The sequence below is a fragment of the Lacerta agilis genome, chromosome 1 (assembly GCF_009819535.1).
Source record: "Lacerta agilis isolate rLacAgi1 chromosome 1, rLacAgi1.pri, whole genome shotgun sequence".
Taxonomy (NCBI): Eukaryota; Metazoa; Chordata; class Lepidosauria; order Squamata; family Lacertidae; genus Lacerta; species Lacerta agilis.
The window spans coordinates 29,872,622-29,884,921 of record NC_046312.1 but is presented as its reverse complement, the minus strand read 5'-3'; the positions used below and the strand labels follow the sequence as shown (position 1 = coordinate 29,884,921).

Below are 12,300 nucleotides of genomic sequence, written 5' to 3'. Positions count from 1 at the left end.
ATCACGGTGGTGTACAACATACAAAATTTAATAAGGTCAATAGAAGTAGCCATAAAAATAATAATGAAAAAGAGCAATAAAGCATCAGTAGATAATTAGGTGGTGGAAAAGAAAACAAGACAGCTTTCAGAAGACATCTAAAAGAAGGCAGGGATGGTTCTTGGTGGACCTCTAGTGTCAGGGAGTTCCACAGGGCAGGGCTTGGTCCCTAATGATTCCTTCAGAGTGATCATTCCCCCTTCATTGTCTCTCCCACATTCAAAGAACATTCATACCAGGCACAGTCTATCAGCTGATCCGAACTTTGACAATAATGCCTATTCTCTTCTCTATTGAACCCTTTCCCAATAACAGCACATAGTACCATCTGTCCCTACATTGCGCATGCTGACAATTTTAAAGCACAATAATCATAACAATAAAAGCAACAATAACACTAATATAATGCTCGTACATATTTCATAGCATTTTAGCAGCTAAGGGAGAGATTAAATGAAAGATGAAGCTATGAAATGTAGAGATTGCAGACTGCGTTGTCTTCCTTTCCCCCCTTTTGTTGAGTTTTTCCTTTTTGTGACTAAATTGGCCAAACTGCTATTTCTCTCTCTAAACCTATGTGTTGAAAACTTAAATTTGATATCTTATTAGTCACTCTGAAATCATAGTAATTGCTGAAAATACTACCCAAAAGTGGCTTTCAATTGATATGTAGATTCTGTGTTTGCAAGCACTAGGTTATTCTAGGGCAAAAAGGCACCAATTTGTTCTTTTACCCTCATAACTTCTCTTGCACAAACATGGGTTTTATGAATAGCCATTAAACCTGCAATCAAATAAGCGTTTTCATATTTCTATTGTTATGTGTCATAATACTGTTGCTGCTCGCCTAACGAATTTGCATAGTAGCTACGAGGGATCAAATATAATTGGCACCCCCCAAAACAGGTGGCGTGGACAAAAAAGGGGGGGGTGCATTTATGACAGCTTTCATCCACAGGTAATACTTATGATGTATGATTAGCACAGTTTCTTTTCACACATACTTTTGCAGCATAAAATGTAAGCAAATAAACAGCACTGTAAATAGAAGCACTTAAGTGGAAGCTGCGTAGTAATTTGCAATTTTTCAAACTGGTATAATTTTCAGAGAAATATCAATGCACTACATTGATTCCGAAAATCTTTGCAGATGGCACAGGTCACTCTTCAGAAGTGACTCATATCATGCTGCAAATTACTGACGCTGGCAAGTAAAACCTTCTACCTCAGTGTTTCAAAGGATAATCAGAGTTACTTAGAAAGGGCTTTCTCTGTCAAAACTAGAAGGAGAGGGAGAGGGAGAAGGAGAGAGTCATACTTTTTACTCTGTTTATAAGTGAGTGTGCAAGTCTTTGAGCAAATGAAGAATTCCTTGCAAAATCAAAAGCTTGAATATGCTTTTACCAACAGAGAATGGTATAATAGAAGATATACTTTGCCACATAGCATCTGTCAGTCTCTGAAACCAATTCTCCACCAAACCCATTCATAGATAAATACTCACAGACTTATTCACGGTTCTGCTGCCATAACCTCATGTATTAACTGGGTAAGCAAACAAGGATATGACAATCTGTTCTTCAGCATGCCATGGTGGTCATGAGAGGAGGAACACAGCTGCTGATCTGAATAGCTAAGGAACAAAACCTTTCAGTCACAGATATTCACAGCCCCCTGAACAACCCCCTTCCACCAACTCCCATAACAATTCCTGCAACGTGGAAGAGGACACATTAATGATGATAATGATTGTGTCACTTTCCCCCCTCAAAGGGGAACTCAAAGCAAGTTAAAGGAAGAAACATTAAAAAGTACAAAAAAGAGTAAAACTAACTTAAAACCATAGAACCATAGAATTGTAGAGTTGGAAGGGACCCCAAGGGTCAACTAGTCCAAACCCCTGCAATACAGGAATCTCAACTAAAGTATCCATGACAGATGGCCATCCAACCTCTGCTTAAAAACCTCCAAGGAAGGAAAGTCCAGAACCTCCTGAGGGAGACCATTCCACTATCAAAACAGCTCTTACTGTCAGAAAGTTCTTCCTGAAGTTTAGTTGGAATTTCCTTTATTGTAACTTGAAGCCATTGGTTTGCGTCCTACCCTCCAGAGCAGGAGAAAACAATCTTGCTCCTTCTTCCATGTGACAACCCAGGATATATTTAGCGATGGCTATCATATCTCCTCTCTGTCTCATCCTCTTTTCCAGGCTAAACATACCCAGCTCCTTCAAGCGCTCCCCATAAGGCTTAGTTTCCAGACCCTTGATCATTTTGGTTGACCTCTTCTGCACACATTCCAGCTTGTCAACTGCCTTCTTAAATTGTGGTACCCAGAACTGGACACAGTATTCCAGGTTTGGTCTGACCAAGGCAGAGGAGGGTGGTGCTATTACTTCCCTTGATCTGAACACTCTACTTCGGTTGATGCAGCATAGAATAGCATTAGCTTTTATCACACTGTTGACTCACTGACCATATGTATCACTGCTATCTTTAAGCTTAAAAAGAATAGCTGAATAAAAAAAAATACTTTAAAATGGACAGTGGATACATTTTTATTATTTTAAGGTGACTTATAAATACATTGGCAGTTTAGTATGCCATGTTGTTTGTGTGGCAGCCCCTCACATCCCCCATTCTTAGAGGGCCCTCAGACAAGAGAGGAAGGAATGAAGCCAGTGCTTCAGCAAGAAAATGTTCATCTCCTATAAATTGCCTCAACAAGGCATCTCTAGCGGATGGTGCTAGAACTATTAGCGTGTATTGATTGTGTTTTTAACTAACAGCCCAAGGCAACGCTCACTTCAGAAGGGAACATTTCAATTCTTTATATCATTGATGTGAACGAACGAATGAATAAAACAAAACCCTGGGCTTCAGTACATGCCAGTGATGGACAGAGCTAAGAGTTCCCTGGGCAGGAGTATCCTGCTCCTTTGCACTGCCGACCTGGGGACTATAACATCCCCATTCCCCTTTGTTGCCACGTCCCCATGGCAACTGGCCAGCGGACAGAGCTGGCTTGCAGTTCTGCACAAAAGCGAAGCTTCAAATCTGACACTAGCTTTGGCTCTTCAGTTTTATGGCCTCTCATCTCACGCTTCGCCTCTTTGAAAATGAAATTTATGAGCAGAACCGTGAACTTTACTACATCACTAATTTTACGGCTGCCCTTGTCGAACTGCTTCCTGCTGCTCACTGAGAGGAGGAGAGACCTGTGGCCCCGGGGCCTAGCTGCCTGTCGGCAGGTGCAAAGGAAGTGTGAAAGATTTGTGGAAAGAAGAAGTGTCCCCGCTCGCCTAGAAACAAAATGGTCCAAATGACTCTAATCCTTAACACAGAAAGTAGCTCAAAACCCCAGTGAAAAGAAAATGACCAAAACATTCATTTCTCCCTGGAGGTATCTAATTGTAGAATGTGCCAGAAAAGCACATCAATGATCTGGGAAAAGAATGACATTGATTAAAACGGTGCTTCCTACAAATTATGCTTCCGGGATTCTAGAGAGTCACAGGAGACCAACATGGTTCCAAGCATGTCTCTTGGACAACAAAGCTCCTTCTTTTTAATTTCTGGTGCCTGTGGTGTTTTCTAAAAACTGCACTTGCCACACATGTCAGGGTTTGACTATTTTTCCCACCCAAAACTTATGTGGGCCAGATTAGCTATTATCCATGACGGCTGAGTGGAGTCTCCATATTCAGGGGGCCTCTAACAATGTGCTGGTAAACAGCAGCAGAGAGGGCTGCTGCCTTCATACTCTACTTGAGGGCTGCATGGCTTTTGTGAAAGATACTCTCAAAGTCTCCCCATCACTGCCGCTGCTCCTCTGCCTCATCCCTGCTACCACCAGAGACACGGACAATGAGCAAGCAAGCAGTGGCAGTTCCTTCTTCTTACCGCCACCCTGGTTTGCTTGTTGGCCCCTCACACCTGAGCCAGATCACAAGGCCACCAAGGTGCAATGATAAAGAAGAGGAGCAGGTCTAGGGGGCTTTTGTCAGTGGATGTTTAGTTGAGCCATGAGCTCTTGACAACTGGACCTGCGTGCCCATTTCCCTGCCGCATCTGGCTGGTCACTCTCTTTAATATTGTATTTTCAAATTGTTGTAGCCTGCCCTGTGACCTCATGGGTAAGAAATAATAGTAATAGTAATCATAATATTTTTGCTCAACTTGTCTGACTTTTGGTGTGATCCAGCAGGGCTTTTCTTTTGTTCTTATGGTATCTGTACATACTGTACCTATATACTTACTAGAACAACTCAGGATCAGCTAATCTAGATCTGTAAATTGAGTCACATCCTATGTAATGCACTCAGTATATTTACTTAGTCAGTTCTCACTAGCTTCATAGTTAAGGAAGGGGCTAAGCTGAGGGATAATTGACCCAGATTCTTGTTGCACCATCCCTAGCTGCTTCTTTTTTTTTTTTTTTTTTTTATAAGAATTTATTGGCATTTTTCTATAACAAACATATACCCACACCCACACCTACAATAAACAAATGCAGAACAAATAAAACAAATACAAACAATGTCAAGCTTTCTTATTGCATCTTTCTAGAAAAAAAAAAAATTTCTAATTCCATATCTTGACTTTTGACTTCCCCTGCCTTTTCACCTTCGAGTTTGTATCCTTAGTCTATTTAATAACCATTTCTCCTACAAAAAAAACATTAACTACAATTGTATAATTACATTCAATTATATCTTCAACAGTTGCTAAAAATGCATCATCATAGTAATACCTCACCATTTAATCTTCTAAATCCATAAACTTAATCCACTTAAATTCACTTTGCTTATAGTCCACCTCATAAATCTTCTCAAATCATTCACATCTAATCTATCTCTTCTATCCTTAAGGTTGCTGCTAGTAACATAAAAACTTGAAATATCTCCTTTCATGTTCAAATAAGAAATATAACAAAAAGTTGTTGACAGTATTCACCCTCCAATTTCAATTTACCATATCAGGCTGCATAAAGTTTTACTTAATGCTTCACCCCACACCCCCTCTGTCCATTATTCTTCTCCTAATGGCATCAGCACTGAACTTCCATATCTCTTCCCTCTCCAAGCGTCCACAGATCCAGGCACAGTCCAAACCTCTCCTTGCCGCGGGTTCAGAGGTGTCCATCTCATCATCTCTCAGCTTCTTCGGTTCTTTGTAACATTCCTTTTCTTCTTGTAAATACCTTAATTCTCTGTCCCTGGCCCCCGAGCTCACACCTCGGGGACTGGATATACGAAATCTTAACGTCGCCTTGGGGCTGCCACCCCCAAAAAGCGAATTTCTTCTCCGAAGTAGCTCATTCATTTCACTCCATCTTTGCATCCATCCTCTCAACTCTTTGGCAAGGCTTTCTTCCAAAGTATCAAAAGTTTTGTAAGCCTCCTCTGTGGGCAATTGGTTCCATTTCAGACCCCCACACAAGACTTTGACTTTTCTATAAAGCAGTTCCACCTTCAAGGCAGTGAGTCTCTGTTCGTCCGTTAGTCCAGAGTTCAGTGCCAGTTCAAGGACGAAACCCAGCATACTGGCAGAGGAGGAGGAAGTGGGTATCATATTTCTACTCCCCTCTTTGTTCGTCGCCATTTTCCTGAACTGGAGCGCAAATACCGCAACTTTAAAAGGAGATATTTTCCTCTAGTTAGCTTCCCAAAAGAAAAGTTTGCCAGTCTCCTGTGTCAATTTTAAATACATTGTAACCAGTTCTGTAGCAGCAATCGGTCAAACTGGTTAGATTCTTGAGCTCGAAGGGAGGGAGGGCAGGCTGCCATTCTCCTTCCCCCCGGATCGTTCCAAAAGCACGATTTCTAATCAAATTCTTTACTCACGACCACCGGGTTCTTTTAGCTCCATTCTTCACAGGTAGAACTTGGACGCTCACCGCGGGCTCTGTCGCCGCATTTGCATCCCGGTTGGGGCATGTCCCCGAAGCCCGGCTCCGTTTGCCCTTCACCCCCACTCCCCCTTTACAGGGGGGGCAAGGGAAGGGTTCAGAGCCTCCGCGGGCGCAGCCGGGGAGCCCAGGGTGCGGGACGCTCTTCCCGCACCCCAACCGGAGCCGCGCGCTGCGGTAGCGCGGCTCCTAACCCCCGGGATGGACAAGGCGCTTCGGACCCGAAGCAGCCTTCGACCACCCGGCGATGGCGTCTCCGCCGGAAGTCCATCCCTAGCTGCTTCTGTTTAAGGTGGAGCCTATTCAGCTGCTACCATAGAATTTCTGATTATTCCTCCTTATTGTTATTTTTAATATATAAATATTCGTTTTACCTCTCCCTTCAAAGACCAGCAACACTTTTAAAAACAGCAGTGTCATCTGTTAATATGTCCCCAGACAACCTAGCTACAAATTCCCTATTGTGCTGTGGAAGGTGGTTTCAAATTTTGCTATTCAAATAGGAATTTTACAGCAGGAGGAATAAAGCGGACAGTTATCAGAGCACTGTCCAACTGTGAAAGATGGAAAATTGATCTGAGAAAATACCGTGCACCTCCAAGCACAGGGTAATGTGGCCGAAGTGAAATTGAATTGGCTCTACATAGTGAATTCCACAAATTAATCTATAGTTTAAAATAATGTAATGACATTTGTTGTTGTCTTGCCTTTATCCTCTCCCCCACAGCCAGCACTTTGAAAGTTGAAAGGAACCAGATAAGAATACTGTATTATTACTTTTCTTTACATTTTAAGATCCATGCTGAATGTAAACCCTTGATTTGGAAATGTTTCAACACTTTTAACAACTAGTTTGCTGCCATAATTTCAAATGTTGTTTTTGGCCGTATAACTCTTGCCCCGAATTGTCTGGTCTTGCTTCATATCAGTGGCATGTTTCCAGCCCTCTCTTTACACAGCAAACCTAAACGCATGAGTGAAAAAGCCCCATTGAAGGCAGATGGACGGACGTCTTAGCAAACATGCACAGGGTTGCTTTGCAGGGCTCTCTATCTGCTTGCCTTTGATATTATCCCTACCTTCATCCTCCCTTTAAAATCCTTTGTCTCCTGCATTAGAAATGCTCTAAAACACATGTCCGTGTGAAGGATGCAGCAAGCACCAGTCCCTCATGCTGCCTGTTCTTCGGCATCAATTATAAATTTGCTTTTCACTTTGCACCCAGTGGGGGGATTCACAAAGCCCAATACTCCCTGAGCATTACACAATGTCTGAAATAGTTCTCTGAAGAAGAACAAAAGCTTACACACAAGGCAGCAATAGTTTCTGAAATTTCCAGCATCATCTCTACCTGGCAGTCCAAATATACACATTTTGGGCCTGATTCTTCCATGCTGAAACAGCAAACCAGAGAGCTGGGTCTCTTGAACCCTCGGGACTCCTTAACAATGGACAACTGACCCACAAGATGTGGCAGCTTGAAGACTTTTTAAAGGGGGATTGGCCACTGCAATGGTGGATCAATAGCTATTAGTAAAGATGACTATTGTGACACCTCTTAATGTTAGGTGTGTGTTTATGATATATGTAGTCATGTATGTTCCTTCTGTGTCAAGTATTCCTGTTTGTTCTTCCCTTATAGGATGCCTCTAACCCCCCCAGTTAAACTTCTAAGTATAAACTCTGTATATTTTCTTTATAAACTGCCTTTATCCTTAGTTTTATTGCACTCTACCAGTGTTTAATGCCCCTGATGTAATATGAATAAATTGCAAGTGAGGAATGGTGTGAGTAAGGGATGAATGTTTAGCTTAGAAAGAACACTCTGCTACCCAGAAAGAAGCAACAGGCAATGCTAGCCTCATCACAAAGTGCGGCATTTCAGCACATACCCAATCACTGGTGTTGCGGGACAAATGTCTCTCTAACCATGCACTGACAGCCTGTGGGAAAGATAATAAAGTGTCTAAAAGAAAGATGCTTGAGCAACTGATACCTGGAGAAAAAAGTATAACCGATTGGCCACAGTGATAGCAGAATGCTGAACTAGATGAGCTTTTGGTCTGATCCAGCAAGGTCTTCTTTTGTTATTGCTTGCTGAATACAAGCTGCATTTATTTGTGTTTGGGATTGTGCTTTCCCTAGAAGGATAGAATAGTTTTGAGGTGCTTGAAAGGCAGCTGCGATGGCTTCCTGGTGCTCTGGCCCCTCATACGTGCCTTTGCGCCTCAAAACTGGCATGAACATTCCCCACTAGCATTCACCCGGCAATAGAAACTTCACTGCAATCCCTCTAAGTCACCCATTTGCTTGATGTTTCTCAAGTAGCAGCAAGCATACGCCAAACCCCTGATTCTCCAGGATCTTTCAGAAATCCTGATGTTCACTGTGATGGATGCCGCATGCAGCGCTTGACAGCTCTGAAGTTCCTTTGCTAGAATTTTTATGTTTATATGCCACTGTTTTGTAACACGCAGCTCCCCTGAGTGTGGTACTTCATCTCCTTGAATAGGCACCACTGACCCATAGCAATGGAGATTCGTGAAAGTGCAACATACTCATTACCACGTTGAACTTCCTCCTGCACAGGTCGGCAGTGGGTCAGATGTGTACGTTGAAGTGAGTCTGCTATTAAGGCGTTCAGGGGAACCAACAGCTGCCATGCTTTTTTGTGTTAGCTTGGGAGTGTGGTTTAATTTGAGTTGCGCTGCAGGAAGATGTATAAAATCACCCTTTGCTGCCCTCTGATGCTCGTGTTCCCTTCAGGCTACTCTACACTGTCATCGTCACATGGCGTTTACTGTATAGGATAGCAAGATTGCAATATGCCTTGTAGGTGTAAAATCAGCTAAAGTTACAAAACACCCACCCTGACCTCATGCTAATGCCAGGACATGATGCTACAAAGGATGGCAAAAGGCCATTATAAGGGATGAGCTACTAGTCTACTGCCTCTGGATCCTACTTTGATTGCTCTGAATCAGTTTAATCTAAAATAGTACCGAGTCACTTCTTCTTCTTCCTTATTGGCAATTCAGGGACACGAAACAATTCTTACAAGGGCTGAGTTGCAAAGCCATTGCAAAGTCCAAAAATCCTCTTTGTTTATTAAGAGTAATAGGCTTCATAGAATCATAGAGTTATAGAGTTGCAAGGGACCCCAAGGGTCATCTAGTCCAACCCCCTGCAATGCAGGAGTCTCAGCTAAAGCATCCATGACAGTTGGCCACCCAAGCTCTGCTTTAAAACCTCCAGAGAAGGAGAGTCCACCACCTTCCAAGGGAGTCTGTTCCACTGTCAAATAGCTCTTACTGTCAGAAAGTTATTCCTGATGTTTAACTGGAATTTCCTTTCTTGTAATTTGAAATCCTTGGTTTGGGTCCCACCTTCCAGAGCAGGGGAAAACACACTTGCTCCATCTTTCATGTGACAGCCCTTGGGATATTTGAAGATGGCTATCATATCTCTTCTCAGGCTTAACATACCTATTTATAAAGATGCTGAACAACAATGGGCTCAGGATAGAACCCTGTGCCACCCCAGTTGTCACTTTTTCCAGGAAGGTGAGGAACTATTAGTCTATTTGGTCCATGTCTCTTGCTCCTATGTACAATGTGAGAGAGCAACCTGGGCCTCTCCTTCCAACTCCCCTGCTAAATGCCCTTGCAAACACCCCTGTTTACGAGTCTTGGTCAGGAGCTCCTGGTCAAGAGCTCCCACAAGCTGCAGCTGGCAACTAACTCCTCCCCCAACTCCATCAAAGTTGTTGCATGCATGGAACAAAGTCTGCTCATGCAATGGGACCGCCCCTCTCTTTCCTCCTGCACCCCCTAAATTTGCTCTGGAGGGCTGCGGGAAACCCAGAACAAGTTTAGGGGATACATGAGGGTGGAAAAGTCTTGTTCTACAAGCAGACCTTGTTCCCTGCACACTTAGTGATACATTGAATTCTACCCAGTATGTTTAACATCCCTTGCATGAGTACTCTTTATATATTGGACAGAATAACATCCATTAACATATTAGACACCCCTAGATCACAACATGACAGCAATTGTGCCACAATCAGAAAGTGGAAAATGGCCTACAGGCAGTGCAAATAGAAAGGAAATGAGCCAAGCCACACACTACAAGTCGAGTCTACAACATATGGTCAATGAATGAAGCATGTAGAAAATTTTTGCTCCTTTTACAGATATAAGGCTGAGACTAGTGAATCTAACAGTGAATGCATGGCAGAAGCAGCAGTGTTACTGAGCTCCTTTTACAGCAGTTAGCAGTAGATTCCTTATGCATTCAGACATCCTCTTGTACACTCTCATAAACACTGACAGGACATAAAACACAACTCTCACCCTCATCTTCACCATGCTTGCAGCTGTGGAAGACAAAGAACAGCTCAACTGAGCCTGAGACTCCTAACCCCAGTTCTGATTTGCCCAGCCTGCCCATTCTCTGCCACATACCAACAGCAGTCTGGCCCTGTGGCAACAAACTCAACAGTAGCTCCTTGTCAACATCTGCTGTGGAGATGGCCAGGCAAGGAACCTGCTCATCTCAACACAAAGAGTGAGGCCAGGGCGAGTCTTGACTTTCTCAGGCTTCCTGTTTCATCTCTTAAGTCTGGGATAAACAGTAAGGACACTGGCCAATCAGTCCTGTCTCAGTTCTGGAGCATGAGACCACCAACATCCCTTCCATTTCTGGCCCCTTAACTATCTTTGTTCACCAGTGTCATTCACCTCTCGAGCCCCACAGATGCCTGAACAATGGAGCTGCATTGTGTAGTGGTGTTTCTGTTTGTCTCCATCCATCAGCCCTGTGAGCAAAGAACTAACATCAAATCAATCACTACCATGGACAGCTCCCCTTGAATGCTAGTGCCCTAGGTGGCTACATGCTACCTCAATTGAAGAGCAGATCCTGACTATCTGTTGCCCAGCATCTCCTATCCCAGTAAGATACCACAACTCTGAAATACCCCCCCCAAATATTTGCTGTTACCTGCTTCCAGGCTCAGCTTGATCTCTCAGCAACCAGCATCCAGCTGCCTATGAAACCGACTGTGTGCATCACTGACGCTATCAATTGGGATAAAAATGCAACAGATTTGCTGAAAACAGAAAATGACTCAGAGGATAAAAAAGTGAAAAGGAAATGGAAAGATCTTCAGGTGAATTTTGCAAAGCGTCATTTTTAGAAACAATGGGAGGTTCAAAGCCTCCCAGTGAGGCTGCCTGAGCAACAATGAAATGTAACCATGCTAGGATAAGGTGGTAAAATTAAAAGGACCAGAATAAAACACTATACAACCCCACATGATAAAGCCCATACAGCACTGCTCCATCCTCCATCCTATAAATGTGAATCGAAAAGATTCCTGCACTGCAATTTTTACTGCACTTTAATTCAAGGACTGTCATTTTGGTCTTCTCCCCTGCATGGAATGCTGTCTAAACACCTATGCCCTTTAATATAGAGATCTAGTAAATGATAAACAATTTTGTGCCGAATATATACTATTTAGGCTTCAGCTGTTTCTGTTTCAGTTTGCTGATTAAAGTCTTTGTTCTAGCATTTTATCAAAAGATCAATACTATTTCTTCTACTTTTCATTCCTATTCATCCATGGAGCATCACCATATATGTAAAAACTGAATGCCAGGCTAATGTTGGACGTGAGCTATGCGCACAGTGCCATCCTTTGACCTGCAATTATTCATAATTCCATGGTATTCAGAGATGTGTCCAGCTCTCCTCTACTCTCTGATCATACCATTGCACTGAAATGGCAGCTATTCTTGAGCAAAGCAGTGTTTCGGTAGATTCAGTTTTGCTACATGCCCTGGATCAATAATCCATCAATAATCCTGAGCCGTCTCAGTGAGCACCTGCCTGTTCACCTCATTTAGAATGCCTCTCTCCTCCCCATTATCTTCTTTCCTTCTCAGCATGCCACACATCTCCATCTTCCACCCTGTTCCCCCCCCTTTAATTTTTTTCTAAGTAGGTCACTATTCCCTCTTGCCCTCTCATTTATTCTCTCTCCACTAATCTACATCTATATTTTTTTATTTACTCCTATCTCTCTTGTTCAGTTTGCTCTATCTTTTTCTTTTCTTTATGAACTGTTCATTTCATTGACAATTACCATAAAAAGATATTCATGGAGAAATAGCAAAAAGCCTCTCTTCCTCCTCCGCAAACCAAATTTATTTCACATTTTGTCCATTCTCTATTTTAAAAGCAACCAACTTCAAATGAGCCATGCATGCACTGAGAGGATTTGCATTACTACAGAAATGAAAACGCTGATGGAGAAGATTGGTTATTTTGCTCAATGACCATCAG

General features: G+C 42.7%; 1 protein-coding gene across 1 annotated transcript in view; it reads right to left on the bottom strand.

The window, feature by feature from the left end:
* The window catches only part of SYNDIG1L (synapse differentiation inducing 1 like), an 88,894-nt gene extending 77,884 nt beyond the window's left edge, over positions 1–11,010 (bottom strand). The window contains exon 1 of the mRNA XM_033142694.1: positions 10,954–11,010. The gene's annotated coding sequence lies outside the window, so the exon portion shown is untranslated. The remainder of the gene's footprint in view (positions 1–10,953) is intronic.
* Positions 11,011–12,300: the final 1,290 nt, after the last annotated feature.